Here is a 20587-nt window from a genome sequence, read left to right as displayed (position 1 = left end):
TGGGTTTTAGAAGCTGAATGCTAGCCTTCCCAATTAGAATCAGGAAGGTCCTCAGCCTTATGCCCTAGGTTGGATAACTAGATCCCCGTTTTTGTACTTGCCCACTACCCAAGTTTCTCAGGGACCAAGACCAGCTGTATCCTGTCTTCCTGCATGCAAACATTGGGTGGGTACCACTTGATGTCAGGAACTGTGCCAAACCCTAGGGAGAAGAATGAGAATAAATAGGGCACAGTCCCTGCTCTGAAAAAAAACTCATGGTAGAGAGAATAGAGATATATTTCAAGTACACTACAAGATGTTCTAATAGAGGAGAAACAAACTAATAGGGAGAACAAAAGTAGAGATTGATAACTACGCTGGGGTAGAACCAATAATATTTCACAGAAGAGGTAACATCAAGGTGGCACTTAAAGGTATTCAAGTGGTAGAAAAGGCAGAGGGACAGAAAGAAATGCAAGAGAGGCATTCTAAGGAGGCAGCACAGCACTTATAAAGGTGGACCAGTGGTTCTCAACCTTTCATGTTCAAAGGTGTTCAAACACCTGGGGGTGTTTCTTAAGATGCAAATTGCTGGTCCTCACTCTCAAATTCTGGTTCTGTTAGTCTAACACGGAGATCAGAAGTTTGGATCTTTAATGAGCAGGGAGATCTGAGGCCACACACTGAAAAACTGCTGACCAGGGTCACAAAGGTGCATGGTGTTTGAGGGATGAGGATAAATTCACTATGAACAGAGCATGGATTGTGAGGTGGCGGGTGGGCTGATACATCGGAGAGAGATTGTCAAGACTTCTAGGCACCTGTGAAGCCCTCAAAATGAGATTCTGAGGAGCTTCAGACACCAAGAGCTGCACAGGGCTGGATCCCGTCTCTACAGCTGTGACCTCTTGGGTGTCCAGAGCTCAGAAGCAGGGATAGGGGGATGAAGACTGGCCTGAGCCCAGACAGCCCACTGTCCTGGACCCAACTCTGCCACTTACTATGTCCTCTTGGCAAGTTATTTAACCATCGTGGGCCTCAGTTTTTCCTCTGCAAAATGGAAATAATAGCACCAAAATGTCAAGGTTGTTCTAAAGATTCAATGGTAGGGTACACATGTAACGTCTATCTCAGTACCTTACACAAAGTATTTGTAATAATAAAAATTCAATTATAATATCTAACATTTACTGAAAAAGGCAAATACAGAAAGAGAGAGAGAGAGAAAGAAGAGGTCAAATTTAGAGAGTCAGGGTTTGCCAGCATGAAGAAGATGTAGAATTTCCCCATGACTGAGTCTTCCCTGCAGGTTACCAGACCATCCCTAAAAATCACCTGTCTGCCAGCACTTCAGATCCCCCAGACTTGTTCTCCCATTTTCTGGGTCCCATCTCAGATCTCCAGCCTCTCTTTCAAATTGGATGCTCCCTGATCTGGCATAGTTTATGTGCCACTGTCACTGCCGGCAAACCTGACCATTTTTCACAGGCTCTATCACTCCTCATCACACATATTCCCAAGCCTCTCCCAGTGCCGCAGTCATTATTTATGAGGATTGGCACTGTGCCTGAGAACAATTAATTTATCTGCCAAAGATACACTTAACTGACTGTCTCATGAGGTTTCTGATCTCTACCGCAGAAGCAAGCCAAAGCAGAGAGAGAGCATCCCTGATACTGGATGTGGATAACTTTATCTTAAATCCTTGTCTCCTCATTATACCAACAAATAGTTTGATTCTAAGTTTCAAGGACACTGTGGAATTCCAAGACATTTTCCTCTACCTTGTGTCATTTGACCCTCTCCACAACCTCTGAGAGAGGCAAGACTCTCCTCCCATTTTACAGATGTGAAGATACTGAGCTTCAGAGAAATTAGGTGCTTAGTCACGTGGCCACTGATCTACAGACTTGAACCCAGGCCTCCTGGTTCCTGATACATGTGTTCCCTATTATTCTCTATGCACCACCTCTCATTTTCTGCTTACTTTGACCTTCATCCAGAGAGCTACTAAATGTTCATGGGTCCAACCCTTCCCCGTACAAGTTTTGGATCACACAAAAATAAAGCCCGTATAGCAGTACAGCCTAACAAAGAGTTGTATCGATCTACTTAAGAAGAGGTCATTAATTCTAAAGACACTGAAGAACTGACTGGGCTCCATTCTGTACCAATCGGGAGTGGATGTGGAGCCAAAGCTCGTCATCATGGTAGAGTAAAAAGAACAAGTTTTGGATCAGAAGGACCTAAGGTCACGATCCTAACTCTGCCATTCAGCTGGTCACATGATCTCGAACATATTCTTGAAATCCTGAGTCTGACTGTTTTCATCCTTAAAATAGGGATGATCCTCTCTAAACTCAAGCATGATTGCACAACAACAAATACCACAAGTCTAGCTCAGGAATCACATAGAGGCCCTGGCAACCGTTCGCCCACTTCCCCTAGACTGATGTTATACACTTTAATGTGCACGAGAGCTTGTTAAAACCCAGTGTGCTGAGGTACCCCATCCCCTGCATTTCTGATTCAGCAGGACTAGGGTGAAACCTGAGAATGCATTCCTAACAAGTTCCCCCCAGGCGAGGCTAATGCTGATGCTGCTGGGTCCAGGGACCACAATTTGAGAACCACTCCTCTCAGGACAAACAAGAGTCAAAGGGACATGGAGGCAGAAGTCACCAGATAAAAATCTACACCTTAGAATGGCCATGCCAAGCTACTAGGTGTTGATCATCAACTCCCAAGCAAAGCCAGCTAGGAAAACAGAAGGTCAGAGACAGCCATAATCCTGACCCATTCATGGACTCAGTGTCATGGACTTATTAGGGTCAGATGACCCTGAGCTAAGTAAGCACTTTGTCTAAAACTCCTTGTGATTACTGTCTTTTCAATTAAAAACTTTCAGAAATTCCTACATACAGATCTCCCATCTCCCCTTCTAGAAACCTTGCTGACTTATGAACAGTTCCTGAAAGTCCCCGAGAGGAACCGGGCAGTGCTTTTGAGATGCAGTATCACAGTCCAACTGAGGGTACTCAACCAAACACCCAGGCACCCTCAATGTGGTTTCTGTATTTCTGGTACCTCAGTCACTCCACTACCCTCCCCCGCCCCCCCCACACACACACACCCTGCATAGCACACACACACACATGAAAATTCGCAGAATCTGAGGGTCTATCAGGAGTGCAATTAGGGCACTCATTTAAGAAGTGCACCAGCAATAGCTCATTTTTACACATAAACCTTTTTCTGGGAGTGTTGCTTCTTGAAAGGAATAAAACAACAACAACAAAACCCCAGAAAATACATGAGCGCTATTTTATGAAGGTGATGTAGACAGTATATTCTCTTTTGTTTCCAGATATGAAGAATACATAAAAATGTGATGAACAGTCACTGGCATATATATCTTTCTCTTCTTGCAAAGAAATTTGTAATATATCTCTACTTCGCTGCAGCCAGATGCCACTGAGTCATCACTTCTCACTGTATTATCCAGTGTTCGGCTCTGTTGGAATATTAAGCAGCCACCAGATTCCAAACTTTGCATTTCCTCACATTTGGCTCTTCCCTGATCAAGCTTTGTTCCTCTGTGATTATATATATATCAGACCCGGGAATCAACTTTCTTTGTTTTATCAAGACCTGGTGTGTAGTGATTCTGATTTATCATTTTTACAACAGTCTCTTCCCTGCGGGCTCCAGGTCGTGATGGTGGCATTGCTACGATTTATGGTGGGGATTGTTGACGGAAAATGTATGCTCTTTTTTATTTCACTTCTTCCCAACACCTGGTTCTTATTTGCTCAACTCTAGCTTCTGCCATTTTAAGCATTATTTACCATTTGCTGAAATGCTTTGGTTTATTTGTTGGTGATGCGTAAGGTAGAGGATGGATTTTTCCAGTTGGCTATGCTTTTTCCTCTTATGAACCCAACAGGCTTTTTTTGTTACATTTTCTCAGGTTGTTAGGAACCTGGAGTTCCTATTCATTTCTCATTTGTGTCTCCTTATCTGCCACAACATACTAGTTCTCTTGGAAAGAAAAAGGAAAAAAAATGTAGGCTGGTTAGCTTCTTCAAGGAGGTTTTCGAATTCTCTGAGGCTCACACTGTAGGTGGTCACCTCCCTTTCCAACCTGGATCCATTATTTATTACTCAGTGAAGGCTCCTCTCTCTCTCTGAGTCCCAGAGCAAAGCTAATTTTTCTTTAGAGTCTGAGAACACTTCAGAATAACTTGGCAAAAAGGCAGAGCTTTAGAAATCTGTTAGGAATCCATTTGCCAATATTGAAGGTAACTTTAAAAGGTGGAGATGGAAGAAACAGAGATGCTCCCACCGGAGAAATGTTTGATTGGCAGGCTGGTACTTGGGTCTTCTCTCCAAAGCTAATCGCAAACCAACCTAGACTCTTTCTTCCACCAGAAACTGAAAACACCCAGAGTGCTTTCTCTTTTTTTCCTTTTCCCTAATGCACCCAGCAGAGTGCGAGGCATTGAGAATGCCTTGTCGATATTGATTTCTACAGCCACGTTTAACCAGGGGTTCTTTTGTTAATCTATATATTTTTCTAAGAGGTCGGGTAGTTTGGGGTTTCATTTAAATGGGGCTAATACTTAACGTCCCCTCCACCTACCCCTCTGCTTATTCCCGAGAACTGCCTGCTACCTCAGGAGGGTACGTATGAAGAAAATACCCTATCTGATGAGCCACTACCAGCCTGAACCCTAACTAACGCATGTCCACATCCCCACCTCACAAAGTCCCACTTAGTACATAGAAACTTTCCATGGGAGGCAGACATGAAAGAGATACACAGCGTAGGCCCTGAGTCTCAAGCATCTAGGTACCATCATGGCCCCCTAAAGATACGCCAGAGCAAAGACTCATCACAAAGGCCTTCCTCTATCTCTGCATGAAACATACCCCTACCCTGGCCTGTAGCACCCTCTTCCCCTTCCCTATTTTAGTTTCCTCCATAGCACTGACCACCACATAACATATGTTCATTCCTTTATATATGGTCCATCCCATCTGAATTATAATCTCACTGGGGGAAGGACCGTGTCTGCTTTGGTCACTGCTTTATCCCCAGTTCCTGACAGAGCCTACTACACAATAGGTACTCGATAAGAATTGCTTGAATAAATGAATGGAGAATGAACAACTTTAAACAGCTATAGCTATGTGACCCTGGGCAAGTTACTTAACTTCTCTGGGTCCCATGATACTAGTATACAGTAGGGTTGTTGCAAGAATTAAAAGAGAATACATGTCAAATACAGAGACTACATCCCAGTACATGGAAAGGCCCAAATACAACGGTAAGAGTTGTAAGCAATACAGTGCTCATTATATGCAGGCCCTGTGCTATACACTATTATTTCATTCAATAATGGCCCATGTGTTCAGAACTATCCACCTTCTGGTACCACAATGGGAATTCTGGTTCAGCCATTATACAGCTCTTGCCTTATTCTGGTCCTCTTTCTGGAATTTCCTAAGAAAAGCCAGACTGCAATTTCCTGAGGTAGGACAAACCCCAACCCTCTCTAGTGAAATGCAGACCAGGAGCTGCTAGAACTGGTCTTACCTTTGATAAGGAAAGACAAAATAGTATTTATTTTAGGATTAGTATCATGTCTGGGGTAAGAGTTACTGGGTTTAGAGTTATTTGGTTTCATTTGCTAAACATTTCTATTATTTTTTTCTTTTAGCATGCCTTTATTTTTTTTTTTTAAAGATTTTATTTATTTATTTGAGAGAGAGAGAATGAGAGACAGAGAGCATGAGAGGGAGGAGGGTCAGAGAGAGAAGCAGACTCCCCGCCGAGCAGGGAGCCCGATGCGGGACTTGATCCCGGGACTCCAGGATCATGACCCGAGCCGAAGGCAGTCGCTTAACCAACTGAGCCACCCAGGCGCCCTTAGCATGCCTTTAAGATCATCAACGGCCTCTCAACCACAATAACGTGGGAGGAGAGTCAACTTGCTCCTTCTTCTAGGGCTTTCTGTAGATCCTGCCACTGCCTCTCCCTGATAGAAGCATCTAGAATGATTCCTGAATAGTCCAAGCAGACTGGTCTGAACCATATACTCTGGAACAAAGCCATGTCCAACACCCAGCTAGGTAGTGAGATCTCTTCCCAAAAAATGAGTCGAGCTAGAGTTCTGGGGGTAGCAGCAGTGTTTTATATACGTGTGTGTGTGTGTGTATTTATTCCCCTAAAGGTACCAGGACAAACTTTCAAAGGGAAAAATCCACACCCAGCTTTGTGATATGGAATTAGCTCCTTCCAGCTGATCTTTCAGAGTTGTTCTTGCCCATCCCCATGTTTCAAGCCCTCAGCTCTTTCCAGCTTTCACATCGACCAAACTAGACATTCTCCCGAGGATGATGACCACTGGAGCAGACGCAGTGCAAGCAGGGCAAATGTGAGTGACCGCTCTATACAGGACCTGTATGCTTCCCGTTTGTTATTGTTGTTGGTTTTTTTTAATATTTATTTATTTGAGAGAGAGAGGGAGAAAGTGCGCGCACGTGGCTGCGAGCAGGGGAGGGGCAGAGGGAGAGGGAGAGAGAGTCTTAAGCAGACTCCCCGCTGAGCTCAGAGCCCCATGTGGGCTGGATCTCATGACCCTGACATCATGATCTAAGCAGAAATGCTTAACCAACAGAGCCACCCAGGCACCCCCATTTGTTATTTCTAAGATTATTTTAAAATCTCACAATCCTAAGAGTAAACTATTATTATTGCTGTCGTTGTCTCCATTTTATAGATGGGGAAACTGAGGCTCTGAGAAGTTGTTGCTAGCACCCAAGGCCCCACAATTATGAGAAGTGAAATGAGGATTCTAATCCAGATATTTGTAGCTCCATACCTGCTCCACTAGATCTTCCAACTTTTGGCGCCTTATAATTCCTATGTGCAAGACCGTTCACGCAAATATTTCTGGAAACCTCAGTACTAAGAATATAAAACAACTGCCCACACTTCACCCTAACCAGGAGAATTATCGCCCCACGGGCAACCCTCCAGGACTCATCCAGCCAATGTGCCTGCCGTTATAACTTCATTCTGCAGAAGGCTGGGGAGCCCCGCCCGTACTTCCAACTTGGGTATTAGCATTAGCAGTGTCTAAATAGCGAGTTTCTGTTTGCATTTTATCATCTACTGGATGAATACTTGGGAATGGGTCAAAACAAACATCTTTGCCTCACACTGGTCCCCCAAATACATGTCTTCTGATTTTACCAAGAACTGAGCTGATAAGATCAGAGAGATGGGTACATGCAGCCTGAGTTGCAGCCTGAGTCTTGTTGACAAGAGCTCTTGCTAAGTAAGATTTCCCCTTTTAGAAGCTGTCACTATGCTATTATTGACAGGTGAAAGCTAGTGTATTCTGGTCTGAACAATTTTGAGCCTCAATCTCCTTAACCCTGATTTAATACAAAGGCCAAAACTGGGCATCTTAGCTATATTGATGTAGAACCTTCCGTGGCACATAAAAAAATTAAAACCTATAAGAGGACCTACCAGAGTCAAATCCCATCACAAATGCCTTTTTTTACTTTAAGGACAAAATCAAAAATAAAACTTGAGAGCAAAGATGCCCCAGACGGGGCCGACAGGACTAATAATAGTAAGATTTAAAGACATGGTCGTTACAGACCTACTTCCATCAATTTTGTGGTTCTAGAACAATTGCCCCAAAGCCCGTACATGTACAAGCACAGACCTACCAGAGGTTCTCGACTAGGGCTGAACATTTGTATCATCTCAGGAGCTTTTTAAAAATAAAGAATCCCACATCTAGAAATTCTGACCTAATTCGTCAGAGGTGGAGTCTAGGCTGGTTTTAAAGCACCTCAGGTGATTCTATCCTGCAACCAGGGCTGGAAACACCATTCCAGACAGTTCCCCCACTGAGACTCAGGTACTCCTCTGTCCCTAACTCATAATTGTAACTGCCTCCAGCTGAATAAAACTTTAGATGAATCATTTACTGCCAAATTTGTTGCTCGTTTATTCTGCTATGTTCAATCCTTGCCTAACTATTCACTTAATCTCTTCTGATTTGGCTTATAAGTGTAATTTTTTTTATGACAACTCGAAATCCTCTCAATACTTTGACACATTAGTTCACTGAATAATCCCTTAAAACATCACACCAGCCTTTTTTGTTCATAAATAGTAGATTAGGAAGACACAGGATTCACTTCCGGTGACTAAATTAAGGCAAGTTACTATAAATTCTACACATTCAATATGTAAAACAGACAGGTTGTAATACTTTATATCTTTGAAATTTTCAGAAAGACTCTAGTATAACACCATCTGGATTGGAATCACAACTCTGCTGTCAACTGGCTGTGCAACCTTTAGCAAATTATGGTCCCTCTCTGAACTTATACTTACTCAGCTACAGAGCAAGGGAAGAAATCAGAGTTGTTGAGTCTAGGATTCTCTTCCAATGTTGAAGAAGTTCTATGATATCAGACTAATAAGCAACTAACTGCTAGTGGGTGCAGTGACATTAATAAATTCCCACTGAACTTCCAATCATGCTACACAAATTATCTCCACCTAGCTCACATTTCAGAGTCTCCTCTGCACTCCAGATCAACCACCTCTTAGATATGTCCTCCTGGGCATCAAATTCAACATGTTCCCACCATTCTGGTCCTCTTCCAATAATTTCTTATATTCACGAATGGCACCACCATGCACCCATCTGCACTAACCAGGAAATTAACCCTGCATCTGCTTCTTCTTTACTCCATAATCAAACATTCACCAGGATTTCGTCCCCTAAAAATGTGAATTCTCCATTTCTCTCTATTTCCGTTATCCCCCGTCCAAAGAGCCATCCACTTTCTTCTAGATACTGGAAGAGCCCCCAACCAATCTCTTCCCCAGCAACCAGACTGATCTTTTAAAAACATATCAGATCCTAGCATTTTCCTGCATAAAATCCATCAGTGACTCCTCAGGGCTCTCAAAGGAAAGACCCATGTCCTCAGCAAGGCCTTCAAGGTCCTGCATAACTGAACCCCTTCTCCCCTAACCCAGCCTCACCAGTCACATACTGAGCTGCTGTCCTTCTGCCCTGCAGCTTCTCCTTCACCCTTCAACTTCTTTCTTACCTTCGAGCTTTGCACATACTGTTCCCTCTGCCAGGAATGCTCTCCGCCCACTTCATCCTTAGGAGCTCACCTTCCTCACCTCCCACACTGTTTCTGCTCTATTACGCTCTCACACAGCACTCATCCCGCATCCTGCACCTGTCCTGAGTTTCACATCCCAGAACTCTTGGCGTGCATTCATTATTTGACTAATTGTGTTGTTAATTATTTCTTATCTAGGGACTGCATCTGCGTCTGCTGTATTCACTGCTCTGTCACCGGTGCCTAACACCCAGTGACTTGCACTTGGTAGACGTTCTATGTTCTAATAACATTCTGGTAAATGGTGGACTTCTCCTTTCATACACCAGCTTATCCCCTCCCTTCTTTCAGCCCCTCCGGTCACTGCCAAATTTCCTTAAAGACTAACCTATACTATCTGCCCCAGCTCTGCCCCCATTCACTGGTCAACCCACAAAACTTTGGAGTCCAGGGGCGCCTGGGTGACTCAGTTGGTAAGCATCTGCCTTCGGCTCGGGTCATGATCCCAGGGTCCTGGGATCAAGTCCCACATCGGGCTCCCTGCTCCGCGGGAAGCCTGCTTCTCCCTCTCCGGCTCCCCCTGCTTGTGTTCCCTTTCTCGCTCTCTGTCAAATAAATAAATAAAATCTTTAAACAAAGAAAAAAACTCTGGAGTCCAACGAAACTGTTAACACCAAAGGTCGCCAGTGAAAGCTGACAATCCAATGAGCTTTTTCTAGATTTACTTCTACTAAACATCTCTGTGACATTGGACAGGATGGGCAATTCCCTCCTGTTTCCTTTATGCAAAAAAAAAAAAAAAAAAAATGCAATGAGTAGCTTCTCGGCTCCCAGCCCTGTGATTAGAACGGGATGCATTCTCTCGATGCACTCAGTGGGTCAGTCAAATCAATAATCACAAATATGCAACCAAAGCTCTGTAAGTGCTAAGAAGGCAAAACAAAGAGCTAGAAGAGTGTGAAAGGTGGGGCCTCTGAAATTGCCCTGCTCTTTTCTCTGATGAGCTCTTTGTACTCCCTCGGCTCAAGTAATGCAGCCTTTTGCATGTCCCCTGAACGTTGTTGGCACGGCAAGGTTTCCATCTTATCACACTGTACTTCTCATGTACGCTCTCTCTCTCTTTCCTGTGCTCAGGACCAAGAACTCCCAAATCTGTATCTTCAGGCCTAGTTTTCCAACCACTTCATGGATATCTCCTGGATGTTTCCCCAGGCACCTACAATGGAGCATTCCAAAACAAATTAAATGGCTTTCCCCAGCCCTTCTTCTGCTTTGAGCCTCTCACCAGTCACCTGAACTAGAAAGTAAAACCCCCTGAGAAGTTTCTCTCCCTTCCCCTCACCTCCTCAGCAAGCAAGGAGTCGTCCCAATTCCGTCTCCTAAGCATCTTGTAATTGGACCTGTTGTCCACACCCAGTGCCACAACTTGTGTGCAGACCCTCGTCACCAGCTCCTACATTATTGCCATGGCCTCCTCCCTGGACCCCTTCTTCCACGCTTCCCCTACTCTGATCATTTGCTTTGCTGCTACCCACATTTAATGTGAGCATGTTACTGACCTGCTTAAAAGTCTCCAGTGCCTTTAAGATAGAGTCCCCATTCATTAGCTTCATAATCAGATCGTACTACCTCTCCTGTCTTACTCTTCATTCATTCTTCCTCCAAATATTCATTGAATACCTAGCATACAGCAAGCACTACTTTAGGTGCTGGAGATGAAGCAGAAAACACAGCTCTGTCTTCATCAAGTCCCACAATCAAGTGCTGCAATACACCTCACACATATCACACACACACACATACACACACACATGCACACACCTGGCCTCTAGCCACTTGAAATCTCTCATCATTTTCTATATGACCCATGTTTGTTCAGGTTTTTATATGTAATACCTCTACTGGCTGAAAGACTCTTTCCTTCCTCCTGGACATATATGCACTCCCTGTAGACTCAACACTCAAATTTAACCTCTATGGAGCCTGCGGGAATTCCTCAAGACAGAGTGACACACTTCCATTCTCTGTGTGTCAAACCACTTTGAACACATCTCCACATGTACTTCCTTTTTACCTACCTGTCCCCTCACTAAACTGTCAGCCCTTCAAGAGTAAAATAGCATCTTTTTCCAGTGCCCATCCTCAATACATTTTTTGCTAATCATATGCATTGAAAAATAAATGAACAAATATGATCCACTACATCTTTTAGAGGAGGAGGAATGATCCACAAACTATACTGTGCCTTCGAATTAGTTGAGGATCTTGTTAAAATACCCGTTCTGATTCATTAGGTCTAGGGTGAGGCCCAAGAATCCGCGTTTCTAACCTACTCCCAGGGAATGCTGATGCAGCCAGCCTAGGGACCACACTTGGAGGTGCAAGGCTTTAGAACTTGGGGAATGGGGAACCCAGAAACTGAAGTTGGTTGGAAACTATTTCAGTGGAAATTAAACACACACAAGATAGTTCTGCTTCCCATCTTGTCTATCAAATCTGCATGACATCTTGACAGCAACCAGCTTCCTGAAATACTGGAGAGAAACACCATTGTTGTAGCCCTTGCTCAGTGAGACAGCCCACTCTGCGCTCTGCAGATCCTCCGGGAAGCCCCAACTGAGCTCACTCACCGGCTTCTGCTTGTTGCAAAAGCCCAAAGCCTGTCTTTGTTTCCAACTCTGCAGATGGCTCAAATGTGTTCCCTTGTCATGTCTAGCATGGACACAGGCCCCCAGACTTCCCTGCCAAGAGTTAGCAGCAGAGGACAGCTCAGTTCCTCTTGCACTGTCCCTTTTCTAAGGCAACAGCCCTGGCTGCCATTCAGGCCCTCACTTTGCAAGCCGTCCTGCCCCATTGATAGGAGGCTTGGCAGTGGCTCGCTGCTCGCTGCTCGCTGCTCGCTGCTCGGCCTGGCCAGCACACCTCTCCTCGGCCCGCCGCCTCTGCAGTCTGCCAGTAGCCTGCAAGGACTCACAGGAGCCGTCTGAAAGGCGATCCTAGTTTTAGTTACAATTTTTCCTACCCACAGAATTCTGAGATGCTACTGGGGATTTACAAGTTGTTTTAAGGCTGTTCTAAAGATAAACCTATGGTATTTACATAGATATATGGGCCTGTGTAAAGGACCGTGTGGTTCTTTATAAAAGATGCAGTATAAATGTTCTTGTACTACTAGAAGGATTATATAAAAGATGTTAAAACATATTTCAACCAAGCGGCCATCTGTATGGATGGCCACAGAATATAATGCATCCATTGTCAAGAAATCCCCACCAGAGACCTCTCAAACCGTTCATTGATTGAGTTGTGCTGGACTTGAAGCACATTGAAAATTTTCCAAATGGTAAAATATTAAATACACTTTTTAAAAAATATTTACCAGTTAAACACTGAAGTACTGTAACTGGCTGACCTTTCACAGCAGCTTTGTTCTACTTTTCCAAAAGCAGCCAGAAAGGGATTGTTTTCTTTTAATGCTTTGTTTTGTCTTTTAGAAAAAAAAGAACCAACTTATTTTGAGCATACTCCCCCCCCCCCTCCGCCTATGCAATAACATCATAATGGCAGAATAATCACTGTAAACAATACCCTGGGGATTTAGCTGGCTACAGCAGGGGACTTCAAGAGCCAATTTCAGTGCTTTTCTTAACTACATCATTGCATTTTTGTCTGCTAGTGGATAAGAAGAGTCTCCTTTTAGAGCAGGTTGATGGAAAGTGCTAATTGTTGACACATTAGCTAATTGTTATGATTAGCCCCTGACTTTTTTTTTAATTCTAAAAGTCAAGATCTCAACTGTGAAGTATGAAGATGCTTTATTACAACAATGCTATGAAAACATTCAAACAATGAGAGGCTAATCTTCAGAAGCATTCAATCCGGTGGCAACTAGACAGCCATGCCTTTAAAGAACAGACAACCATCAGGAAAAAAAAATATCCTAACTGCGGCATCCACCCAATATTTCAGACCTAAGTGTTCTGGGTTATCATTAACAATCTGTTTTTACAAATTCACTATGTCTTTGGAAAGTTGAAGTAACTCCAAACCAAATAAACCATGTGCAAGCCATAATGGTCCACTGACAATTGAGGCGCTTGGAGTTCATGAGAGTGTGAACCTATAAGGTACCACACTTCAGTGTTGCTCTGTTTTCTGAACACCAACATGGGGTATTTGAAATCAGGCTCATTCTCAGCTATAGTTCAGCTTGGGAAAACAACTAGGTATGAATCCTAAAATGTGCATGTTCATTAATATTTAAAGAAAAGGAGGGAGAGGAAATCAAGTAGAGAGAAAAAAGAAAAAGTAGCAAGAATCCCAACTGCAGGGTTCAATTCTTGGCTCTGGCCACTGAATGAGTCATTATTCTGTGTCTCATCCAGCTGACTTGTAAATGTAAACAAATATTTACTATTTGCTATAGGAATTACCTGGCTTCATATAAATATATGATTTGACTGAATTTCAATTCGTAAAAACTCAGATACATATTAAAATCAATGCACGACCGTAACCTGGTGTTCATTTTATAGTTTAACAAATGGAGAAAATACAATCTTCTTAAATTATTCTGATTTATAATCTTCCCTAAGTAACATAATTAAGTTTTACTACCCATCCATTGGTCAATATCTTGACATTTTCTTCCCTCAGTGTCCTTCGTTTTAAACTTTAAGTATCTGCATCCTTAAAAAAAATAATAATAAAAAAGATATGTTTTAAACAACCTACACTTCGTTTATACATAGTTTGACTATTTTGAGCAACTTGACTGGTTACTAACTAGCTAACCCATTTAGAGTTGTTTACAAGATTAAATGTGATAATAACTTAATGTGACTAAAGCAATGCTTGGCACATGGTAAGCACCTAATAAATGTTAGCTGCATCAGCAGCGGCATCGAAGTGACAAGTAAGTGGCCAAAGAGTCAGGCTTGCATTTATAAAAAATGGTATAGATTCCCAGTTTAACCTAAGGTGTAACACAGCACTGTACATGAAAGAAAGTATTATTAGTAGCTACTAAGTCTTTTTGGTACAGGTGGCGAGTCAACACTTGACCAAATACCTATTACACAGTAGGCTCTCTGCTACATGGCTTATATTAGGGCTCTGTCTATGTATACAAACTGAGCTGAAGTTAAAAAAGAAAAAAACAAAACAAAACACTCTAGTCTCTCCTCAATTTAAATGCCCCCAGGGTAGAATCTTTAGATCCTAAAGGGAAAGTAAGTTTAGAAAAAACAAAGGCAAGAGGGAAATGTCAGAAAATACATATATGCAGCCCTTACAAAGGTCTGCCTGGACTAAACAAACACAAATTAAAACAGTACACAAAACCGAGAGTGTAACAACAAAATCTTTCTATCCTAGATTTATAATAATTCAATAAACAGTAATTTCTCTTTCTCCCTGTTCGAATCTTTTCAGGTTCTTTCTGCTGCACAATTTCAACCAGGTGGTTCCAGTTTGACTTTGCATCGTTGCAAAGATCATAATGAGAAGCCACGTTTTTCTTTTTCCGGTTCTCCATCCAACATGAGTGCCGTCTGCCTGAGACTCCGTACTGACTGCCGAATCGAATCGTGCCAGAGGCCCAGCCTGAGACGGCCTCCTTCATTTTTCCCCCACGCAAATCTCCCACCCACTTCCGTGCCCCAGCTTCGTCTCCCCTGGATTTCATCACAATCCCACCTCCTGCTCTACAAATCACTTCACTTTTTTTTTCCCAATCTCCTATTTTTCTTTTTTAAGTTATCCTAATAGGAATGATTTGAAATTTACATATACATGGACATCAAAATCCTCACCATGGTGAAAATGTGTTTAAAAGTAAACTTCAGGGAGCCTGTGTGGTTCAGTCAGTTAAGCGGCTGCCTTTGGCTCAGGTCATGATCCCAGTATCCTGGGATCGAGCCCCGCATCAGGCTCTGTGCTCAGCAGGGAGCCTGCTTCTCCCTCTTCCTCTGCCTGCCTGCCTGCCTGCCTGCCTGCCTGCCTACTTGTGATCTCTCTCTCTTTCTGTCAAATAAATAAATAAAATCTTTAAAAAAAAAAAAGTAAAGCTTCATGTGAAGAGAGCTCTAGGTTTAAGTGGGTAGAATAAATGAAGTTATTATTTTAAAGGAAAATGCATTATTGAATTGAGCCAATAACTTATTTTCCAGTTGAATTCAACTTGTTTTCCTACCAAAATATAGATTTGTACTTTCACATGTATCATTGCTATAATGCTTTTATTTCTAGTTCTTTTAAAATGTTACATACAAGAACCTAGCTATAATATCACTGTATACACTCTTCTGCATTGGGGGGAATTCCCATCCATCCATCAATTTATTTTAAGTAAGAATAACACAGGAATGAAATCCCTGAATATTTTAACATGTTCCCTGAAAACGTATTAATGACTTTACAACATGACTATAAAATACACAATTTTCTACAAATGTGCGAGTATGTGCTAGGTAGAAGGGCTATCTAAAAACACATATTATCTCCTGTATCAACCTCCTTCATCTACTATAGGAGGAAAGGAAAACTTGAGGTAGTGAGACTTCTGCAATGTACACATCAGCCGGTGGCAGACCTATAGTTTGTCCACATCATACCTTTCAGGGAAAGAATAATAATATATGGCACTGGCCACCTCAAGACCCAGCTCTCTTGATGGTGTGTTGGACTGTATCCAAACACCCCAGACACGAGACAAATTATTACAAACCAGACATTAAGTATTCTATTTCACCATCTCCATATTTGAAAAAAAGAAGAAAGAAAGAGAAAGAGAGGGGGAGGGAGGAAGGGAGGGAGGGAGGAAGGAAGGGAGGGAGGAATAATGGAAGCAAGGAAGGAAGGAAATGATACAATTCAATCTAGGTTGATTATAAAGGGTTTGTAATAGGTTTCTGGTGTGTCTTACCTTCAAATCTTCAGGTTATGCCCGAAATCCAAAGACTGGTGTCCTTCTAAAAGGAAGGAGAGGGGGATTTGAGACCCAGAGACACAGAGGAAAAGGCCCAGAGGAAAGAACAGAGGCAGAGATTGGAGGCATGCAGCCCCAAGGCAAGAAACACCAAGGGTTGCCTGCAGCCAACAGAAGCTGGGAAAGAGGCAGACAACAGATTCTCCCTCAGGGCCTCCAAGAGGAGACCAACAGGGCAAACACCTCAATTTTGGCCTCCAGAATTATGAGAAAGTAAGTGTCTATTGTTTTAAGCCACCAAGTTTACGGTAATTGGTTATGGCAGTCCTAGGAAACTATGCACTCTTAGCCAAGATTTACTCGGGGTTGCTGTGAAGGTCGAATGAGATGATCAGAAGGCACCTAGCACTATGCTCACTTGGTGAAACCTCCTTTATCCCCTCCTCTCCCCTGGGCAGTGAGAATGCGTATGAGGCAGGTTTTCCCCTACTGCAGATTCAGGCTGACTATTGATCATCCTTATGGGTCTGGAGCTCCTACCTCATTCCTCCCGCTGGGAAGTGCCACATCCTCCTCCCAAGGACATGTCGGTGCCAGCCTGTCTGGCGCAGACTTTTCTTCCTATCTGCTACCTGGCTTCCTTAACATTGCCCTTACCTACCTAAGCTGCTGATAGCAAAAAACGGCTCTCTGGAGAGGGCTGGGCTGGGCAGTAGGACGCTGGTTCTCATAGTCCCAGCTCATCACCGTCCCCCTGGTTGATCCCTTCTGTGGCCTGACACATAACCCAAAAACTTCCACAGATTCAGCATCCTTCTCCCTTTGGACTTCTGTCCTCTTCATGTACTATCTTCTTTGAGAGCTCGATACCAATGTATTAACACCTTTCCAATCTAATTTCATTATCTTGTTTTCTCCTTTTAGAGAAAAGAATATATATATGTACATATATATAAATCACTTATTTTTAATTCTTCTTTTTTTTTTCATTTTTACTTCCTCTAAAAGATGCATACTCTAAATGGAAAGAAAAATAGGGAGCCAGACCCTATTCAAGGCCTACATGGGCCACTAATAATGAGCCGTCATGCCAAAGCAAGACTCAAAAACAAACAAAAAAACAAATGGAAAAAATTACTGTGAAGTGGATTTTGTCATTTGAAAACCTAATTGGAAGTCATTTCTTGCTAAAATTCCACCTTTTTCTCTAGTTAACCAAGTAAGAACACGTGTGCAAGCAGACCCGGCCAGATTGCTTGGCAGTACTCTATTTCCTCCCATTTCCCTAACCTCCCATCTGCAAAGTAAAGCAGCAGATGTATAAATAAATATATATATAATTTATCACATGTCCTATATACCACATATATGTTTCATATATTTCATATATATACCCCTACCTAACTCATTGGGATGCAATCAATAAACACGACAAAGGCAGAGCATGTTTAATTCCTTGGAAGACAAGCTCTAAAATTTAAAGTGGTGTTAAAACCTTAATTCTCCCCTTTGCAGAAAAGAATAAACCTCCTCCGCCCTCTTCCTTGTTTTTTCCTTGATTCGGGTAAGTAGTGTGATAACTTGAAAGCCATGCTAGTTATGTGCAAGGGAAAACAGAGAGGCTTCCCGTTCGAATGGAGACTTGCAGAAGCAAGACAAGGCAAGGTTTGTATTCTTGCATGATCGGAGGCAACCTGCAGCATTCAGACCAGAAAGGAAAGGAGAAGAGAGAGCAAGTCTGATTAATGAGACGTATTTTTTCCCTTGCTCTGCTACAGGTGCTCTTCGAGCAATACAGCATTTACTCCTCACAATACCGCTAAGCAGATGTCATGGTTTCCATTTTACAAACGCACCAACTAAGGCTTAGAAAGCTTAAAGAATTTGAGTCATCCATAATTGGGTGACAAATAAATAAAACAGACACCTGCCTCCTTATAACTTCTCTCTTCCACTTTGAGAGGACTCTACAAGAAAGGACTAAGGAGTGACAGAGAAAACTGGACCTAGCTGTTTATATTTCGGTGACCAAACAGCCTTAGAGAGAGATAGTTTCATTGTAGGTACAGGAAAAAAGCTTCCTGTGCTGAAATCTGATTACAACACAAGTTAAATCCATTGAAACTTATCCTGATATCAAAAGACAAGCTTTGCATACACCAGTTCTGAAAGCTTTGAAACCCTAGTCACGAAGCAGCAGGTGTGGGCTCCATTAAATTGTTCTGGAGGATAAGCACACTCCCCCAGTGCCACAGCTTGCCCAGGATTTTCCATGTTCTCTCTATCCCTCATCTGCTTGAGGCCCACCTAGTGGGGGAGGAGAGAGCACAGAAAAGATCGCATGTCATTTCTAAGGTGAGCAAAGCCTAGAAGTTTTCCTGCACGGTTTTCCCGAACGAAGTGTTCTCATGAGAACCAATAGCTACTGTGCTGGTACCTTGCCCCTCGTAGGCTTATGAATCCAACCAGTGGATATTGACTGAGGAAGCCCTCTAGGCAGGGCACTGTCCTGAAGCAGATTCAAAACCAGTGTTAGGGGGCGCCTGGGTGGCTCAGTTGGTTAAGCGACTGCCTTCGGCTCAGGTCATGATCCTGGAGTCCCAGGAGCGAGTCCCACATCGGGCTCCCTGCTCAGCGGGGAGTCTGCTTCTCCCTCTGATGCTCCCCCCTCTCGTGCTCTCTCTCTCTCTCTCATTCTCTCTCTCAAATAAATAAAAAATCTTTAAAAAAAAAAAAAAAAAAAAACAGTGTTAGAAAGAGCTGTTGCCTTTAGAGAGCTTGCAATCTGGTGGGCAGACACATCCACCCATTAGAAAGCAACTACAATTTCACTCATACCATTCCGACAAGTCTGTCAGGAGAGAAGAAAACTCTCTATAGGCTGGAGAGATGGGGGGAATGGGAACGAGGGCTGGCTTGAGAATGACCTCGAAGGCTGAAGGGGATTTGGGTAGGCAGAGAAGTAGGTTGGGGAAGGACAACTGCTACTGAAGACAAAGCATAAAATTAGTGTAGCTTAAAATTAGTGAGCAGATTAGGAAATATCAAACAAAACCAGTAAATTCAGAGTTGTCGCTACCAAGTCTTTGCCAGGCGGAGATGGCCTGTTTACATCCTGTACTTAACTCACCTCCACCTTAACAGGCTCCTGAGAAGAAAATTTCTGACATGGGACCATTAAAGGCTCACTTTACTTTCCACAAATACATTTGCCTCCTTTCATAGCTGTTTACACAGAGAGTAAACCATCTTTGCTTCAAGATGAATTGTAATTGTCACCCATTTCAGTGAGGTGAAACAGTGGTTGAGGCTGCTGACAGAGTATGAATATTAGACCTCCTAGTGAAGGAACAGAACCAGACTGTCCCAAGATGAGAAGCTCAAGATGGCTCCCGGTAAATTTCCACCTTTTACCTGGGAAAGTGCCATCTGCTGTCCTTAAGAAATACACATTTCAGTGGGCAATAACCAGACATAATCCTTAGAAGCCTGCTTCTTAAAGCAGAGATCTGTGGATACAATTATACATATTATTTGCCACAGCTCACAAAATTTTATGACTACATAGACCCCGAACCAAAACAACAGAGTAATTCTGTAAAAATGAAAATTTCCACCAGATTCTTGGCATGGAAAATAAATGTAGTCTCTATAAATGAGAGATAGCTTATTTTTCCTTTTTAAATTATGTCTCTAATGGGGTGAAAGGCCACTGTCAGTCATGGAACTAGTAGGCAATTAGTTATACCCAAATCATCCCCCAACTGGGGAGTTTCTTGGTCCCAGACATCTTGGCTCCCTACCCAATGTCCACCTCATCATGCTCCATTCTGCCCTCGGGTCTTGACAAATCTAGTACTGAGTAAAAGTCCTCCCTAGAAGTTTGATAGTAGTGGCCAAAAGAGAAAAAAAGTTAATAGAAAAGGAGAATAGCCATCTCTACTTTAAAAGGGGGGGAGGAGGGTCAACTTTGAAATGTCACAAATTTCCATCAACTCCGGAAAATAGAAACTGTCTCATTTACTTTGTTTTATACAGTGCCCATCACAGTAGCTGAGACTCAGTCTCTCAAATGTTTGTGAACAACTGTAAGTCTCTACGATGAATACGACGTTCAAATGATTCCGTTTTCTCCTTCAATTAAATAAGATTGAATTAATCATCAAATATTGTATCCTGGATACTTGGGGATGGTGCAGCCATTCTGGAAAATAGTTTGGCAATTTTTCAAAAAGTTAAACCTACAGTTACTACATGACCCAATTCCACTCATAGGTACATACTCAAAAGAACTGAAAATGTATGCCCACATAAAACTCATTCACAAATGTCCATAGCTGTATCATTCATAATAATCAAAATCATAGAAACAACCTAAGTGTCCATCAACTGACGAATGGATAAACAAAATGAGGTCTACCCATGCAATGGAAAATTATTCAGCCATAAAAAGGAATGAAGTTCTGCTATGCCTTTTAAGAATGAACCTTATGGCTATTAAGG

General features: G+C 42.6%; 1 protein-coding gene across 8 annotated transcripts in view; it reads right to left on the bottom strand.

Annotated features, from left to right (window-relative positions):
- Positions 1-20587, bottom strand: part of MECOM (MDS1 and EVI1 complex locus) — a 541263-nt gene that overhangs the window by 413187 nt on the left and 107489 nt on the right. Inside the window, exon 2 of one of the 8 annotated variants that reach the window (XM_054504331.2) lies at positions 16082-16127. The exons of the other annotated variants lie outside the window; for them this stretch is intronic. The gene's annotated coding sequence lies outside the window, so the exon portion shown is untranslated. The remainder of the gene's footprint in view (positions 1-16081; positions 16128-20587) is intronic. 8 annotated transcript variants of the gene reach the window in all.

Source organism: Mirounga angustirostris, unplaced genomic scaffold (assembly GCF_029215605.1).
Source record: "Mirounga angustirostris isolate CCGP_5_RB_7025 unplaced genomic scaffold, mMirAng1.0.hap1 SCAF_1, whole genome shotgun sequence".
In the NCBI taxonomy this organism is placed as follows: domain Eukaryota; kingdom Metazoa; phylum Chordata; class Mammalia; order Carnivora; family Phocidae; genus Mirounga; species Mirounga angustirostris.
The sequence above is the reverse complement of the archived record's forward strand: the minus strand, read 5'-3'. Positions and strand labels throughout refer to the sequence as shown.